Below are 23,982 nucleotides of genomic sequence, written 5' to 3'. Positions count from 1 at the left end.
AATCATAACCTATTTTGATGTTTAATAGGCGTTTTCTTAATCTCTCCTTATTATCCAATATATTCATTTATCCAACATTCTGCCGGCCCATTTACGTTGGATAAGTGAGACACTACTGTATATTTAAGTTACACCATTGATTGATCAAGTCTAGTACTGTAGACATAACAGAAGAAATATTTTCCAGTTCTGCTGATTTCCATCTCAAGCATTTAACCCGGGGCTTTCTAAATACAAAGCATCTGTCATGTTTGAAGCATCTCAGTTTTTTCCCATTCATTTCTTGTTTCGTGTGAGTGTCTAGGTACTGTTACCACACATACTTGCTGTGACTTAATTAATTTTTGGATTTTGGGAGTTACTTGCTGCCTCTCTGCAAAAGACGGGAAAATTCTGCAAGTGGTCCTACTGTTTTGTAAGTATTCCAGTCCTATGTCTTTTCACAGTGAATAAAATCCTTGGCTGTGATCCAAATAACTAATTTATGTACAGACAAGGCCTGTGGAAATTTAATTTTTTTCCCTTTAAACAGCAGCTGTCCCTAGGCTACACGAAAACCACATCCCTGCCACATGAAGCTTGTTCATGAACCAGAATTGCAAACTTTTCTCGACTGTGCAGAACAATATGTGTCTCTGGACCTCAACCACTGAGAAGTATTGACACAATTATATGAAGGAACCACCAGAGCTTGGAAGCATTACCTGCAGCCCCCAAAATCCTATAACCAGCATAGACCTGAGCCATGCTGGAGGGGAATTTGGGGAGTTGTAGTCTGAAAAGTAACTTTTTGAAGCTCTGTACAAATGTAGCTGATGCTAGCCAAGTGAACAACAAAGCTAACTCTTGCCAAAGTAGTTTCTTCTTATCCTGTGCCATATATACTGCAAATGCTAGATCACTACAAGAAAGAGAAAACACGATTCTGGAAGGAGGAGAGGAGAGCCTTAGAAGATTTAACTAAGACCAGAACATGCAGGATTAATTTCCCAGCAGGAGAAATCAGATGGGATAAGAGGAGCTGAGTGAAATAGCCGGGATGTAACAGACGAGAACTTTGGAACAGATGATGATTGCAAACAAATCTGTTTTATGCCAGCTTACCATCATGGCTTCCCCAAAGCTTCCTAAGAATTATAGGATAACAAGGATGTCAAGAATTCTCAGAAATTTTCAATTCATCTCTAAAAATTATGGTTGCTTGATTCCTTAGGGAAGGAAAAATATTATTATTAAACCAGTTTATGCAGGTAGTCTGGATGTAAGGAGAGAATGCTTCTGGAACATGGCCATACAGTCCAGAAAACACACAACATCCCTGTGATTCTGGTCATGAAAGCCTTCGACAACACAGTCTGGTTGTAACATTTAGGGAAGGAGTGCAAAGCAGAAGGAAGGTAGCTTTGAGAGTAGTAGAAAATGACACATGAAAAGATGATAAGAAAGAGCCCCAGCAAAAAAACCACAGTATTAATCAAGACAAAAGATAATAAAATATGAGCAATGGTTTAAACAGAAGCAGAAGAAATAAACTGAAAGGGTCTTAGAAAGAAAAAGAAATCGAAAAGCAGAAGCAATAATAAAATGTCTAAAGGTTCCAAAAATGACTAGCGTGGAAACAGAGAAACCACAAATGTCATCAAAGTAATGCATTCTGGGTGAAGAGAGAGGAGCCAGGGAGGACAAGGAGGCCACAAATAAAAACACAGAAGACTTCCCTCTTCAGCCAATGGGATTTTGGCCTGCATAAAGAGGAGTGTAGTGTCTAGATCCATGGAAGTCATGCTACTGTTCTATTCTGACCACACCTGGAATACTGTGTCCAATTCTGGGCACTGCAATCGAAAGGAGATGTTGACAAGCTGTAAGGTGTCCAGAGGAGGGTGATTAAAATGGTCTGGAGAATAAGCCATACGAGGAGAGGCTTAAAGAACTATGCATGTTTAGCCTGCAGAAGAGAAAGCTGAGAGGAGACATGATGAGGGCCATGTATAAATATGTGAGGGGAAGTCATAGGGAGGGATAAAGCTTATTTTCTGCTGCCCTGGAGACTAGGAAGCAGAACAACAGCTTCAAACTACAGGAAAAGAAATTCCACCTGAACATTAGGAAGAACTTCCTAACTGTGAGAGCTGTTCAGCACTGGAACTCTCTGCCTAGAATGTGGTGGAGGCTCCTTCTTTGAAGGCTTTTAAGCAGAGGCTGGATGGCCATTAGTTGGGGGTGTTTTGAATGTGATTTCCTGCTTCTTAGCATGTGGCTGGACTGGATGGCCCATGAGATCTCTTCCAACTCTATGATTTTATGATTCAGCCTGACAAAGTTTGGAAGGTAGCAAGAAGTAAAAGAATGGTGGCTTCATAGAGGAAAGGTCACAGAACATAATGGCAGACAGCTTCATGCTGAAGGATCTCAAGATTCCTAGAGGTTCTCTCAGCTAAAGAAAGCTGTTTTAATAATTCGTTTTTTCCCACTTTGTGCAGGTTCTATGTCCCAACGCTGCTCCAAAAAAAGTGAAGGGTTGACTATAATGTTGTAGCTGCACTGGGAAAGATCTCTCCAGTTAGAATTGTATGGAAGCCCATTATTTACTAGATGCCCTCCAGACCTAAATGATTTTAATGTGTTGTAATCTGATGTCTATGTCTTCTAAGATATGCTTTCATTGTTTTACATTTTATCTATGTATGTTGTATGGTCTATCCCGTATTAACCCTTAAGGAGAGGAAGGTAAGAAGATATATTATACTAGCTGTGCCCGGCCACGCGTTGCTGTGGTGGTGGTATTGGTTAAAAGTTGTTGTGGAATTTTTATTTGACGTTATTTGTATTTTTTTAATTAATTTTATTGTAACTTACCTTTTTATTTATTATATTTTATTATTTTGTTGTATTATTTTAGTTATTTTGTTATTATAGTATTTTATTGTATTATTTTTTAGTGTTTTTTATTGTATTATTTGTATTTATTTTATTTTTTATTCTTTTATTAACACTGGGCTGAGTGGGTTGCTAGGAGACCAAGTGGGCAGAGCTTAGAGCCTTCTAAGTGGCAGCAATTGGATAAAAAACAATTATTTCTCTCCCTCTAATTAGGACTTTATTTTTCTTTGCTTTTTGTTGTATCAACCTAGAGGCGTGGATGATGGGTTGTGTTGTCAAATTTCAAGGTCGGGGGGCCTGTAGTTTTGTTGTTTTGTGGGTCGCCGGGATTCCATTACTCTTTTATATATATAGATGATGATCATGAGGTTGAACTCCAATGCTGCAAAATTCCCAGACACCATAGTTTCCTCTTTATGATAGTTCGACGTATCTGAAGATTATTAAGTTGGGGAATATTGCTATAAGCTGCTCTAGGCACATGCATATAATAGTATGAAACACTTTTTGAAGTGCACTGGATAAAAACTCATTGTGATTACCATTACAGTGGAAGAACGTAAGTATGTTATGTGTATGGGGCCACGGTGACACAGCAGATTGAACTGATAAGCTGCAGAACTTGCTGACTGGAAGGTCGGCAGTTTGAATCCACAGGAATGGGGTGAGCTTCTGTAGTTAGCCCCAGCTTCGGCCAACCTAGCAGTTCGAAAAAATTAAAATGTGAGTAGATCAATAGGTACTGCTTCAGCAGGAAGATAATGGCACTCAATGCAGCCATGCTGGCCACATGAACTAGGAGGTGTCTACAGACAATGCCAGCTCTTTGGCTTGGAAGTGGAGATGAGCACCAACCCCCAGAGTCGGACTCGACTAGACTTAATGTCAAGGAGAAACCTTTACCTTTATGTTATGTGTGAGAAATGGACATATTAAATGTTTATTTTCAGTAGTCTTTATATGTCTGCCTTTTGCTGGAATGCAATACAGGAAGTGGAGGATAATTTACTAAATTTTCTACTGCCGCCCAAAAAAACCAACTATCTTTCACTTATGTTGTTGGCACAAGTTGTTCCTATTAAAAATGGACTCTATGCCTGAAGAGCTTTTAAAGGAAATTCATCACAGCAGGTTAACTTGGAACCAGTCGCCTACAACCTTGCTTCACTGGAGCATCAAACCACCTTGTTCATTTGACAGCAGAAGGAGCAAGAGTTTTTCACTCTGGCACATCACACAAATCTGTTCTGGCCTCAAGCCCCCGGGGGATGGAAAGAAAGGCATGGACAGAAACCTCTTCATAGTTTCAATATTTTCTGAAAAGCCAGTTCCACTGTTGCAGAGCTTTGTGTAAAGACATGGGGTGAAACAACCCATTCTGAAGTACATGAACAGTAAGAATGTGGGTAGTGATATATTGACAAGGATATTGACAAGATAGAACTGTCCAGAGAAGGGCAACCAAAGTGATCAAACATTTGGAAACAAAGTTCTATGGAATGGCTTAGAGTACCATATGTTTAGCTTGTAGAAGAGAAGGCTGAGAGGGGACCTTTCCTGTACTATACAAAGCATACACACACATGGCTGGAGTCACACTTAAAATGTGCTTGTTCTGACTTACATACAAATTCAACTTAAGAACAAACCTACATAACCTATCTTGTTTGTAACTTGGGGACTGCATATATCAGACAAAAGCATGTTTGCAGAGAAGCATGAAATATAGCCCATATTTTTATAGCCTAGTCTTTTACATTTTCAAGCACACCAGATCTGACAGTGGCTGGATCTACACTACCCTATAACCCAGGATCTGATCCCAGATTATCTGCTTTGAACCTGATTATTTGAGATTCTATTACCATATAATCTGGGATAATCAGATAATCTGGGATCAGATCCTGGGATATAGGGAATTTATAGAACCAGCCAGTGTGTATAGATTAAAATGTACTTCATATGTAGAGATCTAATTTTGTCATACACAAAAGCCTTATGAACATGTACCCAAGAATTTCTGCCTCATAACTTCCCAAGAAACCTCATGGATTAATTTTATCTGTCATTCATCTCTAACCAAAGAGGCAATCAATTCAGGAGGAAGCAAACATAAACAATCACACGTAGTCAACATTTTTTATTTGTTAGTGTTTCTTTAAAAACAAACAAAACTCTAGGATCTGTGATGAGCAGCCATGTTTGCTGGGGAGAGACACGGGGATCTTCCAGACAAGCCCTATATCCAAGGATCTGCTTTAAACTGGAATGTATGAGTCCACACTGCCAGATAATCTGGGATAAACAGGAAACCTGGGATCAGATCCTGGGATATAGAGCCTGTCTGGAAGGGTCCAGAGAGTTTCAGATTATTCTACAAACATTTACAAAAAAAGGATCAAGAGGATCCACACAAAATAATCCATGCTAATTAATAAAATGTTGTGAAGTTTGTACAAGTGGGTCTCCTCACATGTCATAAACTAGGCTTCTTTGTTTCTCCTCCTAGCTGTTAAAATAATCTGAAACTTGGTTTTACTTTTCAGTTGGGAACAAAATGGAAATGTTGAAACATATTTTGCATAGAGTTACCATTTTGTGTATTTTTGTTTTCCTGAAAAACCATCATGTATACTCTATAACTGTTTCTAATGTATCTCTTTGAAATAAAGTATCTCTCTGAAATAAAGTATTTAGATGCAGTCAGATTCTGGCAGACAACAAAACTGTGCCATGTGTGACATTAAAAAGCTGCAGGGGAAAGATTAACTTTACGAGTGCTTTCCATTCCTCAAAAAGGCTCCCCTGCCCCCCCCCCCCCCCCAATACCATATCTTGAGACCATCTCTTAATGCATTAAGCCTCCATTGCGTTGCATCTGGTTTCTATTTTCAAATCTCTGATGCTTTCAAGAATTTGATCCTTGACTTCATTCATTGTTGCCTGGCTGCAGTTTGCATTGACTGACAAGAAAAAGGCCTCGCTCCTGCAGCCCATTCCCAAAAAAACGTATTTCCTGAATCAGCTCAACAACTTAATCCAAAACACTCATCCCCTGGAAGGGAGAACTGGCTGCGAGGAAGACATCTTCTCTAACCCTTTTCTGTTCTAAACATCATGTTTTTCCACAAGATGGAGACAAAATCAGACAGAAAATCAAATAAGGATGCATGGTGAACATGTCTCTGTGAAAAATAATTTTTATCTGACGGCAGTATTCATTTATATTTATTTATGCAATGTAATAAATTATTACATTACAGATTCTTGCTTTTATATTTTTCTCATAAACAGATGGATACATATGTATTTTAAGCACCAGAAACAGTGAAACTGCATTGTTTTAAGTACTGTTAAGTACACACATCAGAAAAAGCAATATGAAAACTAGCTATGAAGAAGAGGTACCAATGACAATAACATCTGCACAGTAATGTGTCTCCATAGAATTTCTTGTGTACTGCAAGCAAGGTATTTATTAAACAAACTCAGCCTACCACATGTGTGGGTTTAACTTTTGTGGATCTAGTTATTTATTTATTTATTTATTTACAGTATTTATATTCCGCCCTTCTCACCCCGAAGGGGACTCAGGGCGGATCACACATAGGGCAAACATTCAATGCCCATAAACACATCAAACAGAGACTGAGACAGACAGACGCAGAGGCAATTTAACCTTCTCCTGAGGGGATGTTCGATTCTGGCCACGGGGGGAGCAGCTGCTTCATCATCCACTCTGACGGCACTTCCTCATTCCAGGTCGTAAATTAGTTAAACTTTCCTCCCCACTTTTATAAGTGGTACCTTATTTCCTACTTGATAGATGCAACTATCTTTCGGGTTGCTAGGTCAGCAATGAGCAGGGGCTATTTTTTATTTTTAATTGACGGGTGCTCACCCCGCCATGGGCTGGCCTCGAACTCATTACCTCATGGTCAGAGTGATTTATTGCAGCTGCTCAACAGCCTGCGCCACAGCCCGGTTATTGGTGGATTTAAATAATGTGGATTTTAAAGGATTTTATTCAGCTGTGTGGAAGAGGCCCTAGAGATTCCAACCCCAAAGAAAATGGAGGGTATACTGTCATAAAAGATTTGAGTACCCAAAGTAACCATCAAGGTAGACACTAGAGCATAGAATCTTAGGATCATGGACTCACCCAGCACTTATATATGATGCTGCATTTGGTTCTTCTTCTGTGTCATTTACTGACCCCAGTTCTTACCTTATGGCTATGTTCTACTCTGGCTTCTTGGGTATTATATTGTCCAAGACCAGCAGATCTCTGAAATTGGGTATAATACTTGTTGGCTTTAGCTCTGGATCAGGTTTAGCACTTATCCTGTTTCTGCATTTGACCAGGGTCTCACTCTCATGTACATCATAGTCAGAGCTCAGAAGCTGTTGTCCAAAGAGTATCGGAGGTCGGATTTGGCTCTCAGTCCAAGGTATTAGACTAGACCAGTGTTTCTCACACTGTGCTCCTCCAGGTGTTTTGGACATCAGCTCCCAGAAATCCCAGCCATCTTATCAGTTCTTAGGAATTGCGAAAGCTAAGTCCAAAACATCTGGAGGAGCACAGTTTGAGAAACAATGGACTAGACAATCACCTAGTAAAGGTAAAAGGTAAAGGTTTCCCCTGACGTTAAGTCCAGTCGTGACCGACTCTGGGGGTTGGTGTTCATCTCCATTTCTAAGCCGAAGAGCCGGCGTTGTCCGTAGACACCTCCAAGGTCATGTGGCCAGCATGACTGCATGGAGCGCCGTTACCTTCCCGCCGGAGCGGTACCTATTGATCTACTCACATTTGCATGTTTTTGAACTGCTGGGTTGGCAGGATCTGGGGCTAACAGCGGGTGCTCATTCCATTCCTGAGATTTGAACCTGGGACCTTTTGGTCCGTAAGTTCAGCAGCTCAGCGCTTTTAACACACTGTGCCACCAGGGGCCCCTAATCACCTAGTAACTTCCTATCAAATCAAGAACAGAGTGTATATTTGCCATGCCCACTTGTTCAGTCATGATGCAACTCATGCAACTTAAAGCCACACTCAGAGAAAATTTCTGAATGCTCAAAGCCTTATGCAAGACATGGGCATTCGGTAACTCATGGGTTGCCAAATGGTTGTCAAATGGTACTGTTGCCTCATCAAATTACAACCTACAGCAGTTGTTCTCAACTTGTGGGTCCTCAGGTGTTTTGGCCTACAACTCCCAGAAATCCCAGCCAGTTTACCAGCTGTTAGGATTTCTGGGAGTTGAAGGCCAAAACATCTGGGGACTCATAGGTTGAAAACCACTGACCTACAGAAATCCATAGCATTGAGCCATGGCAGTTAAAGTGGTGTCAAACTGAATTAATTCTGCAGGATCCTAAGTCCATTTTTTTTAATTACATGGAATTAATGATTTATCTAAATATATTAGACTGGTATCCCAGTTCCTATAATGTTTATTTGGGAGGAGGTCCCACCATTGACCATGGGGAATGTGCTCAAGTACGCATGCTCAGAAGTGTGTTCTTTCCACACTTTTTGGAAATGAACCCTTGTAAATTTGCTCAGATTTCCTTCTAAGCAGATTTCTTTCATTACAAATATGTAATGGGATCAGTCAAATGATTTCTCTAAATCAGACTTACCAGGAATTAACTTCTCTTACACTCGATGTAAATATGCCCAATACATGGCTATTTACTGCTAATAATTTTAACACAACAGTTTCATCAATCAACATGTGCCCAATCCTAAATAATGATGTAGAAACAAGTTCCACTAGTTGCTATGTTGAAAAAAATATGACTCCAGTCAACTAGCACAGAAGTGAAACTGCTAATGAAGTAAAGAGTAAATAAAGAGAAGGTTTCATTTTGTTTGTGGGTTTCAGCAAATGTTCAGGGCTTTAAAAAAAAAAGACATCTGTTTTCTATAGTATGTGTTTTTTCTAAAGCCAGCTAAATAGAAAGCTAAATCATCAGATCAGCTGTAACAAGTGACTGAAAGACAGAGAAATACAGAATAGTGTAGAAAATACATTTTATTTGGAACACCCAGCTGCAGTTACTATTGCTGGCATCTCAGTGGGTGGAAATGGTTTTAGACTAGTGGTTCCCAACCCATGGGTAAAGACTTTCTGTATATATTTCAGATTTCAATATTAATGTCAAAAATACATACTATGATTTTACATAGGATTTGTGCTACATTAGAACAGTAAAGACAAATATCACTTAAGTAAAAATAAACATTAAATATTAAATAACCAAAAAATAAAATAAGGTGTAAACACTAAGCTAATCTGGGAATCTGCTATTGCAACACATCCAATGAAGTGGTTTAAAACCAGTATAAAAAAAGATTAGGACTAAGTATGTTCCAGTCTAATTGGAATACACCAGTGGGCCACAAGACCTAAAATTTGAAAGCAGCCCTTTGTAAGACCCTGTTTAGTCCCCCAAAATAATAATAATAATAATAATAATAATAATAATAATAATAAATATTACTTCCCATTTCCATACATCTGTTGTATTGGGAAATCAGTCATTTGTAAGACCCTGTTTAGTTCCCCAAAAAGAATTTTTATTATTATTATTATTATTATTATTATTATTATTATTATTATTATTATTATTATTAAAGCCATTAGGGACAGTTTCTTGGGTCTCGTACTCCATGTTTTGTATTTTTTTTTCAACCACAGTCTCCTCTCCTTTTTTTACACAAGCATTAACAAAATCCACAGATAATAACATAGCCCAAGCAAAAAAAAAATCTTGGTGTCTTTGTTTTTAGGCCTGCTCCTGGGGTTATTTGGGGTGCTGATTCAGAAAATTGCATTGGATAGACCACATCAGGTCTATATTATTAAATATGGTTTTCTGTGGGTAAGCAGATGGCGACTACTGGGTGGCATATGTTCTGTATCAGAAACAAGAGCTGATGTAGTCTATCTAATGCAATTTTCTGAATCAGCACCCAAACCAAATTTAAAGTTGACCAAAAACTGATTTGTAACCTTTTGGTACTAATGTTGGAGAGTGGTCCCTGGTCAAAAAAGGTTGGGAACCACTGTTTTAGATAGTAACTGTTCTTGGCCTAACTAGGGAAGGTTCTTAATGACATAATTTCAGGACTCCTTAACAAGAATAGAATGATTTCTTATCTTAAGGTTTCTCTTTAAACCCTAAGAATTTAGAAAGAAGGGACCAATAGAAGAGGAAAGTAGATAAGAATGAAAACACTTTTTACAAACAGCCATTTAAGTAGTCTTAGATCATTTGAGCAAGATTTCATCAGCTTGCAGTTGGATGGTGTAGAAAAGCAATGTGGTGTGATGTATTTCCCCAACAGTTATTTCACTGCCAAATTTCCTGAGTTACCCAATCAGTGGTTAGAGGACATATTAGCATGTACCAAGTCAAATGAGGCAGGAGGAGGAGGCATAGAAATTGTTTTTAGGTGTTTTATTTTACTGTAGATCATAGCCTTCTACACCTTGAAATACAACTCTCCATTGGTAGAAACACAATGGAATAAACTGTAGAAGAGATTTTATTAATTGGGCCTCCATACCAGATGTGCCAAACTGTACCAGACTGTTTGGCCTGTGTGTATACAGGTGCTACCATTATTATGTGGTCTGTAAAAGAAAAACCACAAGAAATGCTTTCAAAGAGTACTACTTTTTCTGGCAGCTTAGCAGCTTTTAAAGAAATAGCTGTGTTAGTCAGTTACACTGTACCATAAAAAGGAAAGGTAAGATGAGGGGAGGAGAAAACTTAGCTGTGTCTTTAAGTCTAAGGCCCTTTTCACAATACATAAATATAATACAGTGATTCTACTTTAACTGTCATGGTAACATCACATGGAATCTTGGGGTTTGTAATTTGTTGCTCCAGAGCTCTGTGGCTGAAAATATTAAATGTCCTTTCCTGAAGTGCAAATCCGCGGAGTCCTCAGAGTGGAACCATGGGAGTTAAAGTGGAACTATAGCACTATAATTGAGGAGGGCATGGGGGCCTTAATTGGTTTAAAGTTCACCTCAAACATAAATAAATCAGTCTTAGAGGTCCTGTTAGATTCTACCTCTCTCCCAACACACACTTGGGGTGAAGGGTAATGAAATATGGTTGCCTCTCCATATTTCTGAATTTCGCTTTTTCTGGATTTAATTATTCATGCATTTGATTAATATTTGTATAATGTTATAATGTTAATGTTTTTATAATGCGAGGGTTGGGGGCAAAAAAAATTCTGGAGGACCTTGAATGAACAACTCTCTAGGCATGTATAGGTCCTCTAGACAATTCTACTAGACATTGACTATAGAGTTGCCCTGGAAGACCTACAACTTCCTAGAGATGTGTACTCCCAGGTTAAAAAATAGTGATTTTATTCACATTTTTTCCACTTTCACAGGGGCTTTGTGTCCCAAAAGCTAGCAAATGTGAAGGGCTTACTCTATTTCTAAAAGTTACTGGAAATCTTGGCCCATCTTTTCTTAACTATCGCGCCCTCTCCCTAGAGCAGTGGTTCTCAACCCGGAGTCCCCAGAGGTTTTAGCCTTCAACTCCGACAAATCCTAACAGCTGGTAAACTGGCTAGGATTTCTGGCAGTCGTAGGCCAAAACATCTAGGGACCCAGGTTGAGAACCACTGCCGTAGACCAATGGTTCCCAACCTGTGGACCTCCAGGTGTTTTGGACTTCAACTCCCATAAATCCCAGCCAGCATACCAGCTGTTAGGAAGTGTGGGAGACCCAAAATGTTGGGAACCACTGCCCGAGACTGAAATCTTTCAGATAAACGCTGTCACTGCTTTGCTATGTCCTGTGGTCAAGGCAATCTTCTGTTGACTGATGGACAGATTGTTTAAGAGATTGTGGACAGAGGTTACCCAATCTGCATTCCAGGCAACAATCTTCAGTTGGCCAAAGCACGTGCACAGATACACAGGACCTAGACGTGATTATTCTTTTCCAGTGTGACAGTTCCTCTCATCCATCAAAGCCTTGAACAGATCCACATTTGGATGAACCTTGCACACTCAGCCAGTTCACTGCTATTATTTCCACTACGGTGATTATGCTGATATAGGCGAACTAATCCAGGACACTTGTGGGTATTTTTTCAGCCTCCCATGAAGTAAGGAGAATATTATGGGTACATATGGTACAATGTTCACATCGATGCACCTAGCAAGATTAAAATATTCCCGATTCTCTCCAATTGTTATATTTCAGCCAATGTTGCATGCCCAAATCTTTGGATTATTAACTGATAAGAGAATACTGAGCCACAGAAACTGTTCCAGGAGGTCTGAGTTGTCAACAAAAGTTCAGGATTCAAGACTATACTGGTGACCAAGACACCCTGGAAGCTATTCAGTCATCCTGCTAAGGAGTGAAGAGGATTTTCCCACAACATCTGTTGCAGAAGTGTGGGGGGAACAGGCATGGTAAATCACATTCCTCGAACCAAGCGGAGAGAAGTGGAACGAAGGGGGGAAATGAGCCAGATGTCAGGAGAAGACCACACAAATGTGAGAGATGTTTGAATATATCTTCTTCCCCATCACTCCCAGAAACCATCACAGAAGAAAAGATTGAAGAGAAGAAAAGCTCGGAGAAGAAAATGTCCCTCTAGACAGAGAAATCTGGCAAGCCCGGTTAGTCTGAGTGCCTCCTACAGCGACAGCTTTTTTCACAATACCATTAAACACAGGATTTAATGGGACGAGGTACACTGAAGTTGCCTAATTGTCCTCCCCTAATGGATTGGCCTAATTAGTACCCTTCATGGAGATACAGTCATCCCTCCGTTTGCAGACAAGATGGCCAGCCTCACAGACAGGAGGGGGAAGCGGCGTGAAATGGATGCTCCTGTTTGCAGCAGAACTCATCTTCTACATCAGAGAGGGAAAATGTACAGCCAGCCCTTCATATCCACAGATTCTGCCTCTACTGATTCAATCGTCTATAGCTTGAAAATATCTTTTTAAAAAAATCCAAAAAGCAAGCTTTACTTTTGCCATTTTATATAAAGGACACCATTTTACGACGCCATTGTATCCAATGGGAGTTGATCCACTGGGGTTATGGAACCCAACCCCAGCAGATAACAAGAGCTTCCACTTCACTCATTCCTTTACAGTTCATTTTCATTCATCTCTCTCAGGGTGCATCTACATTGTAGAATTGATGCAGTTTAACATCACTGCCATGGCTCAGTGCTATGGAATCGTGAGCATTGTAGTTTTGCAAGCTCTGTCAAAGATTGCAGGTGCCTATCCAAAATCCAAATCCTGGGATACTTCAGTATGGAGTTAAAAGTGTTGTCAAGATGCATCAATTCCTCCTCAGTGGCAGATGAAAAACATTTCCTCTTTCTTTCCCTGCTGCAGAAAGCATTTCCCCTTTCTTCCCCTGCCACAAAAAAAGGAGCTGCAGCTGGAGTAGTAATAGTAATGTCACACGGATGACTGTCTTAGCCAATCTAAAGGGGGAGGGTGTTGGATTTCTTGCCTCCTTTTTGGTATTCTAGGCAAATTCATTCACAGATGTGAGGCTGAGCACATCAGCACCACATTTTAAAAAAAACTATGCAGAATTAAATGCCAAACAGAAGGGATTTGTGTGTCTTTCTTCAAAGAGGCGACTGACTGACCTGCTGGCCATCTCAAAATGCCGGCCTTTGTTCCGAGATGAGTCCCTTTCCCAACTAAGGATGAAGAAGAGGGGGGTGAGAGAGTCTCGCCTCATCCCTCTTCCCCACCCTGCTCTGCCACGCATGCGCGAGGCGAAGACAAAGGAATAGGTAATTACAGGAGAGGGCTCCATTCGTTTTTCTCCTGCAGTACTGCAACTGGAGAAAGCCCGGGTGGGTGTGTTTCCTTCCCAATCCCCTTGCCTTTCTGCTTAGCAGATGGGGACTGAAGAAATAGCCATTCCTGGGAGAGGCGATGGTCCTATTAGCAAGGTTGGAGAACCGCTATCTATACGCAGGAGGAGGTGGAGCAGGGCGTGGAAGGAGGAGGAGGAAGGAAGCCACACTGCAGGAGCCACACAGAGAAAGATACACACACACACACACACTATGGCTACAGTTTGCTTGCGACTGACGAGAGGAGGGGTTGAGATGTGGATGCGCATCTTCAAGGCTGAGACCATGCTACACATGCTATCGATCCATCCATCTATATATCTATCGCACACACTGATCCCTTGCACATTTCGCCATGTGCCTGTAGCTAATGTAGAAGATTACAACCCCTTGTCTGTCTTTCATTCATTCTCTCTTGTTCCCTCATTAAACCATCTGCCTTTTTCCCCCTATACTAAGGAAGGACTCAACCATGTCAGCAAAAAAGGGTGGCAACAAGCATCCCTTTGCTGGGAGGAAAGAGACTGAATCTTCTTCTTTGGCTTCCCATCCTCAAATTGTATTAAGAGGGGAGAGCAAAGGATGCTTGCCCTCTTTTCTCAACAAAGCTCCACAGGTAATGATGGAAGGGATCAAATCCCTTTTCTGATAGAGGGGATCAAATCCCTTCCCTTTTCTGATACAGGGGATAAAATCCCTTCCCTTTTTCAAAACCTGCGCTCCATCTTCCCTCCTCCTCCTCCTCTTCCTCCTCCTCCTCTTCTTCTTCCTCCTCGCCCCTCCCCTCTTCCTCCTTTCCACGATTTCAACATGGATGCAGTCTTCCCCCCCCCCCCCGCCCGCTTCCAAGACCCAGATGCCTGCCTCTGATCATTTTATTCCCTCCTAAAGGCAGTACTCCAATAGTTCTGCGGTGTGTGTTTGTGTCTATATGGATATATAGACGCACATATATACAGTACCACTTTCCCCATGTTACATGTGTATACATGTATACCCACATACACCATGATCACCATATTACATGCATCCCTATCCATGCCTATTTGTACAGAACACATCCCCTTAATCTCCTTTTTTCTCCCTGCATAAAAACACATCTAAAACAGAGCATCTGGACCCTTACTTAGGGCGGGTCCCCTCAAGATTGGCTTCTCCTTCTATTGTCGCTGCTTTAAGCTAGAAATGGGAAATCTTCCCCTTTCACACATAATAAATACTTTAAGACAACAATTATAAATCCCCGCTCATATACACTTGTATGAAACATTTCATTGGAAACCTTCCGCCTCCATACACATAGAGATATCCATTAAAGGTTTGAGATAAAGACACACAATTTGAGATATTCTCCCTCCAAACCCACAGGTATTGTTTCAAGAAGTATCTCTCCCCTCCATACACATCTGAATATATATATATATATATATATATATATATATATATATATATATACACGGTATTAAATGTTTCAAAATGAGATCATTGGAAATCTCAACCCCCTCCACACACACCCATTTATTATACACCCATTCAATGTTTCCCTTCACATGTATATACCCATGAAATATATTTCAACATCAGAGATCATTACCTCCCCCCCTTCAGACACACATACATATATATATATATATATATTCACATTAATTTTTTGAAGGCAGGAAATAAGGGCCAATCGTCCCTCTCCACGCACACATATGTGAAATGTGCACACCCATGTATGCTCATTCAGTGTTCCAAGATAAAAAGGGACCACTGGAAGTCTCTCAGAGATCCATGCAAGGTTTCAAGAGAAAGAAGGAGATTTCAACATCTTCCCTTTCCATAGGCACTATACATATATGTGTGTGTATAGATAGATAGATAGATAGATAGATAGAGATAGTCTGAAAAGAAAAGATCTCCAACCGCTTATGTAGACACAAATGAAATGTGGGAAATCTCCCCCTTTCTCTCATACACACATATAAATAGACAATTAAGTGTGTGTATATATGTGTGTGGGTGTGTATAGAGAGAGAAAGGAAGGTATAGATAGTCTGAAGAGAAAGGATGTCCAAACACCTATACATAGACACAAATGAAATATGGGGTCTCTCATACACACACACACACATATATATACACACAATTAAGTGTATATATGTAGCGAGAGAGAGTTAAAGAGAAAGGATCTCCAACCAACTATACATAGACAAAAATGAAATGTGGGAAATCTCCCCCTTTCTCTCATACACACACATATATATACACAATTAAGCGTGTGTATATATGTGTGTGGGTGTGTATAGAGAGAAAGAAAGATAGTCTGAAGAGAAAGGATATCCAAGCACCTATACATAGACACAAATGAAATATGGAGTCTTTCATACACACACACACACACACACACACACACATATATATACACACACACATAATTAAGTGTATATATGTAGAGAGAGAGAGAGATGAAGAGAAAGGATCTCCAACCACCTATACCTAGACAAAAATGAAATATGGGGTCTCTCATACACACACACACATATATATACACACAAACAATTAAGTATATATATGTAGAGAGAGAGAGAGAGAGTTAAAGAGAAAGGATCTCCAGCCATCTATAGACAAAAATGAAATATGGGGTCTCTCATACACACACACACACATATATACACACAAACAATTAAGTATATATATGTAGAGAGAGAGAGGGTTAAAGAGAAAGGATCTCCAGCCATCTATTGACAAAAATGAAATATGGGGTCTCTCATACACGCACACATATATATACTGTATATATATACACACAATTAAGTGTATATATGTATAGAGAGAGAGAGAGAGTTAAAGAGAAAGGATCTCCAACCACTTATACAAAAATGAAATGTGGGAAATCTCCCCTTCTCTCATATATACAATTAAATGTATATGTGTGTATATATATATATAGAGAGAGAGAGATAGAGAGTCTGAAGATAAAGGATCGCCAACCACCTATACATATACTGTAGACACAAATGAAACGTGGAACATCTCCGTCTTTACACACACAAGAAAGCATTGTAAATCCTCCCCCTACACTACACGCCTAGAATATTTCAAGAGAGGAGATCCTTGGGGATCACAGCAATGTTTGAAGAGACCTACACCTCCCCACCAAGGAACCCTTTCCCATTGGGAATGCCCATTGTCGAGGGCAGCATACAAAGAGGCGCCCATATGGACCTTCGGTCTTAGGGATGGGGCGAAGGGGAGGGATGGGGGGTCTCTTACTTTCTTGCTTCGCTCCTGCCGCCCCCTTTGTGGCCGTGGGGCTGCTGTCGCGGGGGGTGGTCACACACACAGCGAGAGGAGAGGATCCCCGGCTTGCCGGCTTGCTGCTCGCTGCTGCTGCCGCCCAAGTGAGTGGGTGGCCAGAGCTGGCCCTGCGCGGCTGGGGAGTGGAGTGGAGTGAGTGGCGCTTCTGCTGGAGCCGGCTGATTGGAGCAGGCAAGCGACGCCGCCACTAGTGCTGCTGCCGCGGCTGCATTTCTCTCTGCCTCCCCCTCCCCCCTCCCCTCCCCTCCCGCTGGGTGACAAGTCTGGGGGCAGTTCAAAAGCCGCGCATGCGCCCTGCCTAGTTTTCCCCCTCCCTCTCTTTCCTTGGCATCCTCATTCAGCCTCTAGGAGGCGCCTCCAGCCCGCCGTGTTAAATACCATAGCCTTGGCCCGCTCGGAGCAGAGTCCGCCGTGGGAAGGTCCGCGCGAGCCGCTCTTCCCACCTCAAGGTGGCAAATAACCTGAATGGCGCTTCTGCTGGATTGCCTGCTCTAGACTAACCATATAATGCAGTCCCAACTTTGTTTGGCGCTGTAGACACATCAGGGGGCTTTGCTTGAATTGAGGCTGGCTTTCCTTTTGTTATCTTTCCCTTCTAGAGGAAGCGACTGGCAAAGGCAAATCATCCTGGGAAGCTTGGGATACTGCTTTTTTCTGGCGACGTTTCAGATTGCTTCTCGCAAGGAGGGAGAGAAAGGGACAAAGCCTCCCAGGATTTCTTTTCAGCAGCAGCTCTTTCTTTTGCTCATGTAAAGGCAACCGAGGTTTCCCCTCTCAAACTCTTCGCAAATCCTAAATCTGAAACGTGCAGGCAAGCATCTCGTTCCCCAGATTTCTGTCCAGCCCAGCGCGCTCCTAGGGTCCAGTTTGATTCGTTGTTCTCTGGCGCCCTCTAGTGCCCAGATACAATAGCGCAGGCCATGCTTTTTCAATATAATACAGTAGAGCAGGGGTCCTCAAACTTTTTAAGCCAAGGGCAGGTCCACAATCCTTCAGACTGTTGAGGGGCCGGATTGTCATTTGAAAAAAAATACAAATTCCGATGCACACTGCACATGTCTTATTTGTAGTGCAAAAACAACAACAACAACGAAAGAACAATACAATATTTAAAAATAAAACCAATTTTAACCAACATACATTTATCAGGATTTCAATGGGAAGTGTGATCCTGCTTCTGGCCAATGAGATAGTCAAGTTAATTAATAATAATAATAATAATAAACTTTATTTATACCCCGCCACCATCTCCCCAACGGGGACTCGGGGCGGCTTACATGGGACCATGCCCAGAACAATACAATATAACAGAATATAAATAGAACAACAAATCATAACACATTGAACAATACAATAAATGATAATATACACTACATTATGCAAAATCAGAAGAACAATAAAACAAGGGCGGGCCACATGAACACTAAGTTAAAACTCGGGGTGAGAAAAGAAATAAGAATAAAAACCACAGAGAACAGGGTCATAAAGTAGTGGTGCAATCTGGAGGACAGATATTGGAGAAGAACAATTAGGATTGTTGTTGTTGTTGTTGTTGTTGTTGTGTGCCTTCAAGTCATTTCAGACTTTGGGCGAGACTAAGTCTAAAATTTATTTATTTATTATTTATTTATTTACTGCATTTATTTACTACATTTGTATCACACCCTTCTCACCCCAAAGGGGACTCAGTGGCTTACAAATTATAGGTACATACAATATATTATATTATTAGCATAGCACAATATTAGCATTATATATTACTATTTTGAAATATACCACTATACTGTAATATTATATGTAATATTATATGTAATATAGAATATATAATTAATATTATTATATGGTATTATTATTAGTGTTATATTGTATTACGTTATAATATCATCATCAATATTATATGTATATACAATATATCATATTATAAAATTGAGGGCGGAGGCCAGGTAAATCATCATCATCATCATTTAATTACTTATTAATTGCCCTCCATCCAAGATGCTCTAGGCGATTTACAAGATAAAATTGTAAAGGATAAAAACATACATACAAATATTGATAAAATTAACATAGATCAAAAGCTCTAGTAAAGATCCAGGTCTTGAGTGCTAGGGTAGAAGGCCCCAACTCAGCATGGCTCTCATATAGGGCGGCAAGGCATTCCATAAGGCAGGGGCAGAAATAGAAAAAGCTCAGCGCCTGGTCCTTTCCAAATACACTTCTCAAGGACCCGGTATATAAAGTAAGTCACGTTGGGATGGTTGTTGCGACCTCTGATGATGGGAGAAGGAGAGACGGTCCCTAAGGTATGATGGGCCCTGGCTATAAAGAATTTTAAAGGTCAGAACTAGCAACTTATATAGACCACGGTAATCAGTTGAAAGCCAATGCAAATGCTGCAGCAATGGTGTTATATGGCATTTCTTGGGTATTCTTGTGAGTAGCCTGGCTGCCGCATTCTGAACAATACGGAACTTTCAGGTCGTAGACATCGGAAGGCCAACATACAGGGCGTTACAATAGTCCCGCCTAGACGTAACCGTGGCATGGATGACTGTTGCCAATCCAACATTCTGGATTATCCAACGCATTTTTGTAGTTCATGTTTTCAATATATCGTGATATTTTGGTGCTAAATTCGTAAATACAGTAATTACTACATAGCATTACTGTATATTGAACTCCTTTTTTTGTCAATTTTGTTGTATAACATGATGTTTTGGTGCTTAATTTGTAAAATCATAACCTAATTTAATGTTTAATAGGCTTTTCCTTAATCTCTCCTTATTATCCAACATATTCACTTATCCAGTGTTTTGCCGGCCCGTTTACGTTGGATAAGTGAGATTCTACTGTAATAATAAAGGTAAAGGTAAAGGTTTCCCTTGACATTAAGTCCAGTCATGTCTGACTCTGGGGGTTGGTGCTCATCTCCATTTCTAAGCTGAAGAGCCTGCATTGTCCATAGACACCTCCAAGGTCATGTGGCAGGCATGACTGCATGGAACGCCGTTACCTTCCCACTGGAGCGGTACCTATTGATCTACTCACATTTGCATGTTTTCGAACTGCTAGGTTGGCAGGAGCTGGGGCTAACAGCGGGCGCTCACTCCGCTCCCGGGATTTGAACCTGGGATCTTTTGGTCCGCAAGTTCAGCAGCTTAGCGCTTTTAACACACTGTGCCACCAGGGGCCCATAATAACAAAAGTTGACAACCCAACATACAAAAACAAATTATGACTTAACTAAAATTAAATAAAAATGCAACCTGTTATATCAGACATAAAACAAAACATCAACATCAAACAGAAGTGTCAATTTCTCAGTTCCTGGGGGGCAAATAGATTGATCATTGCTCAAGATGTACTTACTTACTCACTTACCTTACTTAGGCGATCCCTCGTAGTTCGAGGATGATGGTCCTCCAGGTGTAGTGTCTTGGTGGTGGATGTGTAGGTGGCTGTGGAGACCATTTCTTGATCCGCATGTTCTTCCACAGTAGAGACATCGGTTTCCAGACAGAAGGCTGGTCAGGGTTGTCTTGACACGCCTTCCTCTTGGCACATTTCTCCCTTAAGCCCTCCATTTGTGCCTCTTCGAATTCTGCAGCACTGTTGGTAACAGCTGACCTCCAATTAGAGCGCTCGAATGTCTATGCCACAATTTTTAAGGTTGGCTTTGAGCCCATCTTTAAATTTCTTTTACTGTCCACCAACACTGCATTTCCCATTCTTGAGTTGGGAATATAGTAACTGCTTTGGGAGACAGTGACCGGGCATTTGGACAACATGGCCAGTCCAGCGGAGTTGATGGCATAGGGGCATCACTTCAATGCTGGTGGTCTTTGCTTCTTCCAGCACACTGATATTTGTCTGCCTGTCTTCCCAAGAGATTTGCAAGATTTTTCAGAGGCAACACTGATGGAATTTTTCCAGGAGTTGAGTGTGATGTCTGTAGACAGTCCATGTTTTGCAGGCATATAGCAGGGTTGGGAGGACAATAGCTTTATAAACAAGCTCCTTGATATTCCTACGGATGTCCTGATCCTCAAACACTCTCTGCTTCATTTGGAGAAATTCTGTACTCGCAGAACTCAGGCGGTGTTGTATTTCAGCATCAATGTTGACATTTGTGGAGAGGTGGCTGCCAAGGTAGCGGAAATGGTCAACATGTCTATTGAACTGGTGGGGCGAACAGGGCAGGGATTCTGATGGTAGCTATTACTCAAAGGTATAATGGTAGTATTACCATCTACTATTCCTACTCCTCATAAGCCAGTGAGCAAAGGTATGTCTTCAGCTGTTTCTTGAAGGCAGGGAGGGAGGGGGCCATTTTTAACTCCTTAGGAAGGGAGTTCCAGAGATGGGGGGTGGCCATAGAGAAGGTCCTTTCTCTCATTCCCACCAGCCATGCTTGGGATGGGGGTGGGACTGAGAGCAGGGCCTCCTCCGATGACCACAGTGTCCAAGTTGGTCTATAGTGGGAGATGCAGTTCATCAAATCGTCTGGACCAATAGCCCTTTTCACAATACAGGCAGTTCCCGACTCATAAACATGTCATAGTTAAAAACAGAGGTGAGACAACAGCAAGTGAGAGGGAATCTGCTTCTAGGAATGGAAATTCCATGTCAATGTAATGGTAACCTTAGAAATGAGAGACTGGCAAGACATCCCGTTGTTAACCATACTCACAAACTCAGGACTGTGGCCTACTTCACTGAAAATGTGTCAATACAGAAAATTTAGGGTTGTTCTATGCAGAAACTACAATGTAGTTCGAAGCTGGCTCAAGAGCAGGAAAATGCACATCCATCATGTGCCACATGGCACAAATCAAGCCCAAAGCAGAACCTTTAAAAAGAACTCGCCAGAAAGTCTGGAACAAGCCAAGTGATGTGCTGCAACCAATCAGCATATTTCTTATGCAGGTTTCAAAACCTGGACCAGAAAACACAGAGGGCTTGCCAGGACATTAATAGTGCCTAAATACTTTTTAAAAGCCAAAACACTACTATCTAGACCAGGGGTCCTCAAACTTTTTAAGTGGAGGGCCGATTCACAGTCCCTCAGACTGTTGGGGGGGCAGACTATAATGAAATAGTCCAAAATTAGGATTGTTGTTGTTGTTGTTGTGTGCCTTAAAGTCATTTCAGACTTAGGTCAACCCTAAGTCTAAAGTTTAGGACAGAGGCCAGGTCAATGAACTTTTTTTGGGGGGGGGCGCATCCTGCCCATGGACCTTAGTTTGGAGACCCCTGATCTAGACGATCTCATAAGGCCATAGGTAAGCAAAGAGACGTCCAAAACCCATCTAGGTGGTCTCATAAGACCATAGATAAGGAAAGAGATCCTCAAAGACCATCTAGATGGTTTCATAAGACCATAGGTAAGGAAAGGGGCTCCCAAAGGCCATCAAGACGATCTCATAAAACCATAGGTAAGTAAAGGCACCCTCAAAGGCAGGGGTCCCCAAACTTTTTAAACAGGGGGCCAGTTCATGGTCCCTCCGACTGTTATAGGGCTGGATTATAGTTGGAAAAAAAAACCCTATAAACAAATTCCTATGTACACTGCACATCTCTTATTTTGAAGTAAAAAAAAAAAAACCAAACGGGAACAAATACAGCCTCAATGTTAATCATAGTCATAATAAAAATAATAAAGAGGGTTGGAAGATACCCCTTAGGCCATTGAGTCCAACCCTCTTCTACCTTTGTGCACCAAAAGCACAAGCAAAGCACCCCTGACAGATGGCCACCCAGCCTCAATGTTGTTAATAATGATAATAATAATGCATCACACAGCCCTAAACGCTTGGGAACTTGTGATTTGTGATACGAAATCCAGCATATATATCTCGTTTGCTGTGTTATACTGTGTTTTTGTGTCAATAATAATAATAATAATAATAATAATAATAATAATAATAATAATAATAAAGAGGATTGGAAGAGACCCCTTGGGCCACTTAGTCCAGCCCCCTTCTGCCTTTGTGCACCAAAAGCTTTAGCAAAGCACCCCTTGATAATTAATTAATTATTAAATAATAATTAAAATACCATTATAAACAAGCAAAGCTCTGGAAGACTCGCACCAGGCAAGGGAGGAGGTGGGGGCCGAATAAATGGCTTCGATGGGCCGCATGTGGCCCCCGGGCCTTAGTTTGGGGACCCCTGCTCAAAGGCCATCTAGATGGTCTCATATGGCCGTAGCTAAGCAAAGAGACCTCCAAAGACCAGGTAGACTTAGGTCAACCCTAAGTCTAAAGTTTAGGACAGGGGCCAGGTAAATGACCTTGGAGGGCTGCATCTGGCCCCCGGGCCTTAGTTTGGGGACCCCTGATCTAGACCATAAAACAATTACTCTCCTGGGAGAGGAAACCACAGCATTCCCACAGGAACTCGCACTTTCCTCTTCTTTGTTCTCATTTCCTATGCCTTGCCATGATCCAGTGTGAATCCCAAATGGACATGGAGATGCACATCTCAATAGACTCGCTATCTATACTGCAGTTCCTGGGCTCAGTACTGATCTGCATTCAGCAGATACTTGCACCACTGTCCCAATCCCAAACCGATTTCTGAGGTAAGCAATACAGAGCGAAACCTGTTTGTTTTAATCCACATCCAAACTGGATGATAATGTCTGTGTGGAGCCACCCTTAAAGCAACATGGCAGAGAAAGCTAAAGGCCTTCTAAAACTACAACTCCCATGATTCCATCGTCTTGAACCATGGCAGCTAAAGCAGTATCAAACTACATTAATTCTATAGTGCAGATGCACGCTGAGTCAACCTACCTGTCTCTTTTCCTACTGCATCGAGTCGAATGAGCATACCATCTGGTGATATGGCCACAGTACAATAGTCTCTGATTAGTCATTCTAGCTTCTAGAAAGAGTTCAAGCTCCATG

General features: G+C 41.2%; 1 protein-coding gene across 1 annotated transcript in view; it reads right to left on the bottom strand.

Moving 5' to 3' along the window:
- Positions 1-17,292, bottom strand: part of basp1 (brain abundant membrane attached signal protein 1) — a 92,901-nt gene extending 75,609 nt beyond the window's left edge. The window contains exon 1 of the mRNA XM_003223095.4: positions 17,027-17,292. The gene's annotated coding sequence lies outside the window, so the exon portion shown is untranslated. The remainder of the gene's footprint in view (positions 1-17,026) is intronic.
- Between the last annotated feature and the right edge of the window lie 6,690 nt (positions 17,293-23,982).

The sequence above is a fragment of the Anolis carolinensis genome, chromosome 4 (assembly GCF_035594765.1).
Source record: "Anolis carolinensis isolate JA03-04 chromosome 4, rAnoCar3.1.pri, whole genome shotgun sequence".
Lineage (NCBI taxonomy): Eukaryota > Metazoa > Chordata > Lepidosauria > Squamata > Dactyloidae > Anolis > Anolis carolinensis.
Note: the sequence above shows the minus strand (reverse complement) of the source record. Positions and strands in the feature narration are given on the sequence as shown.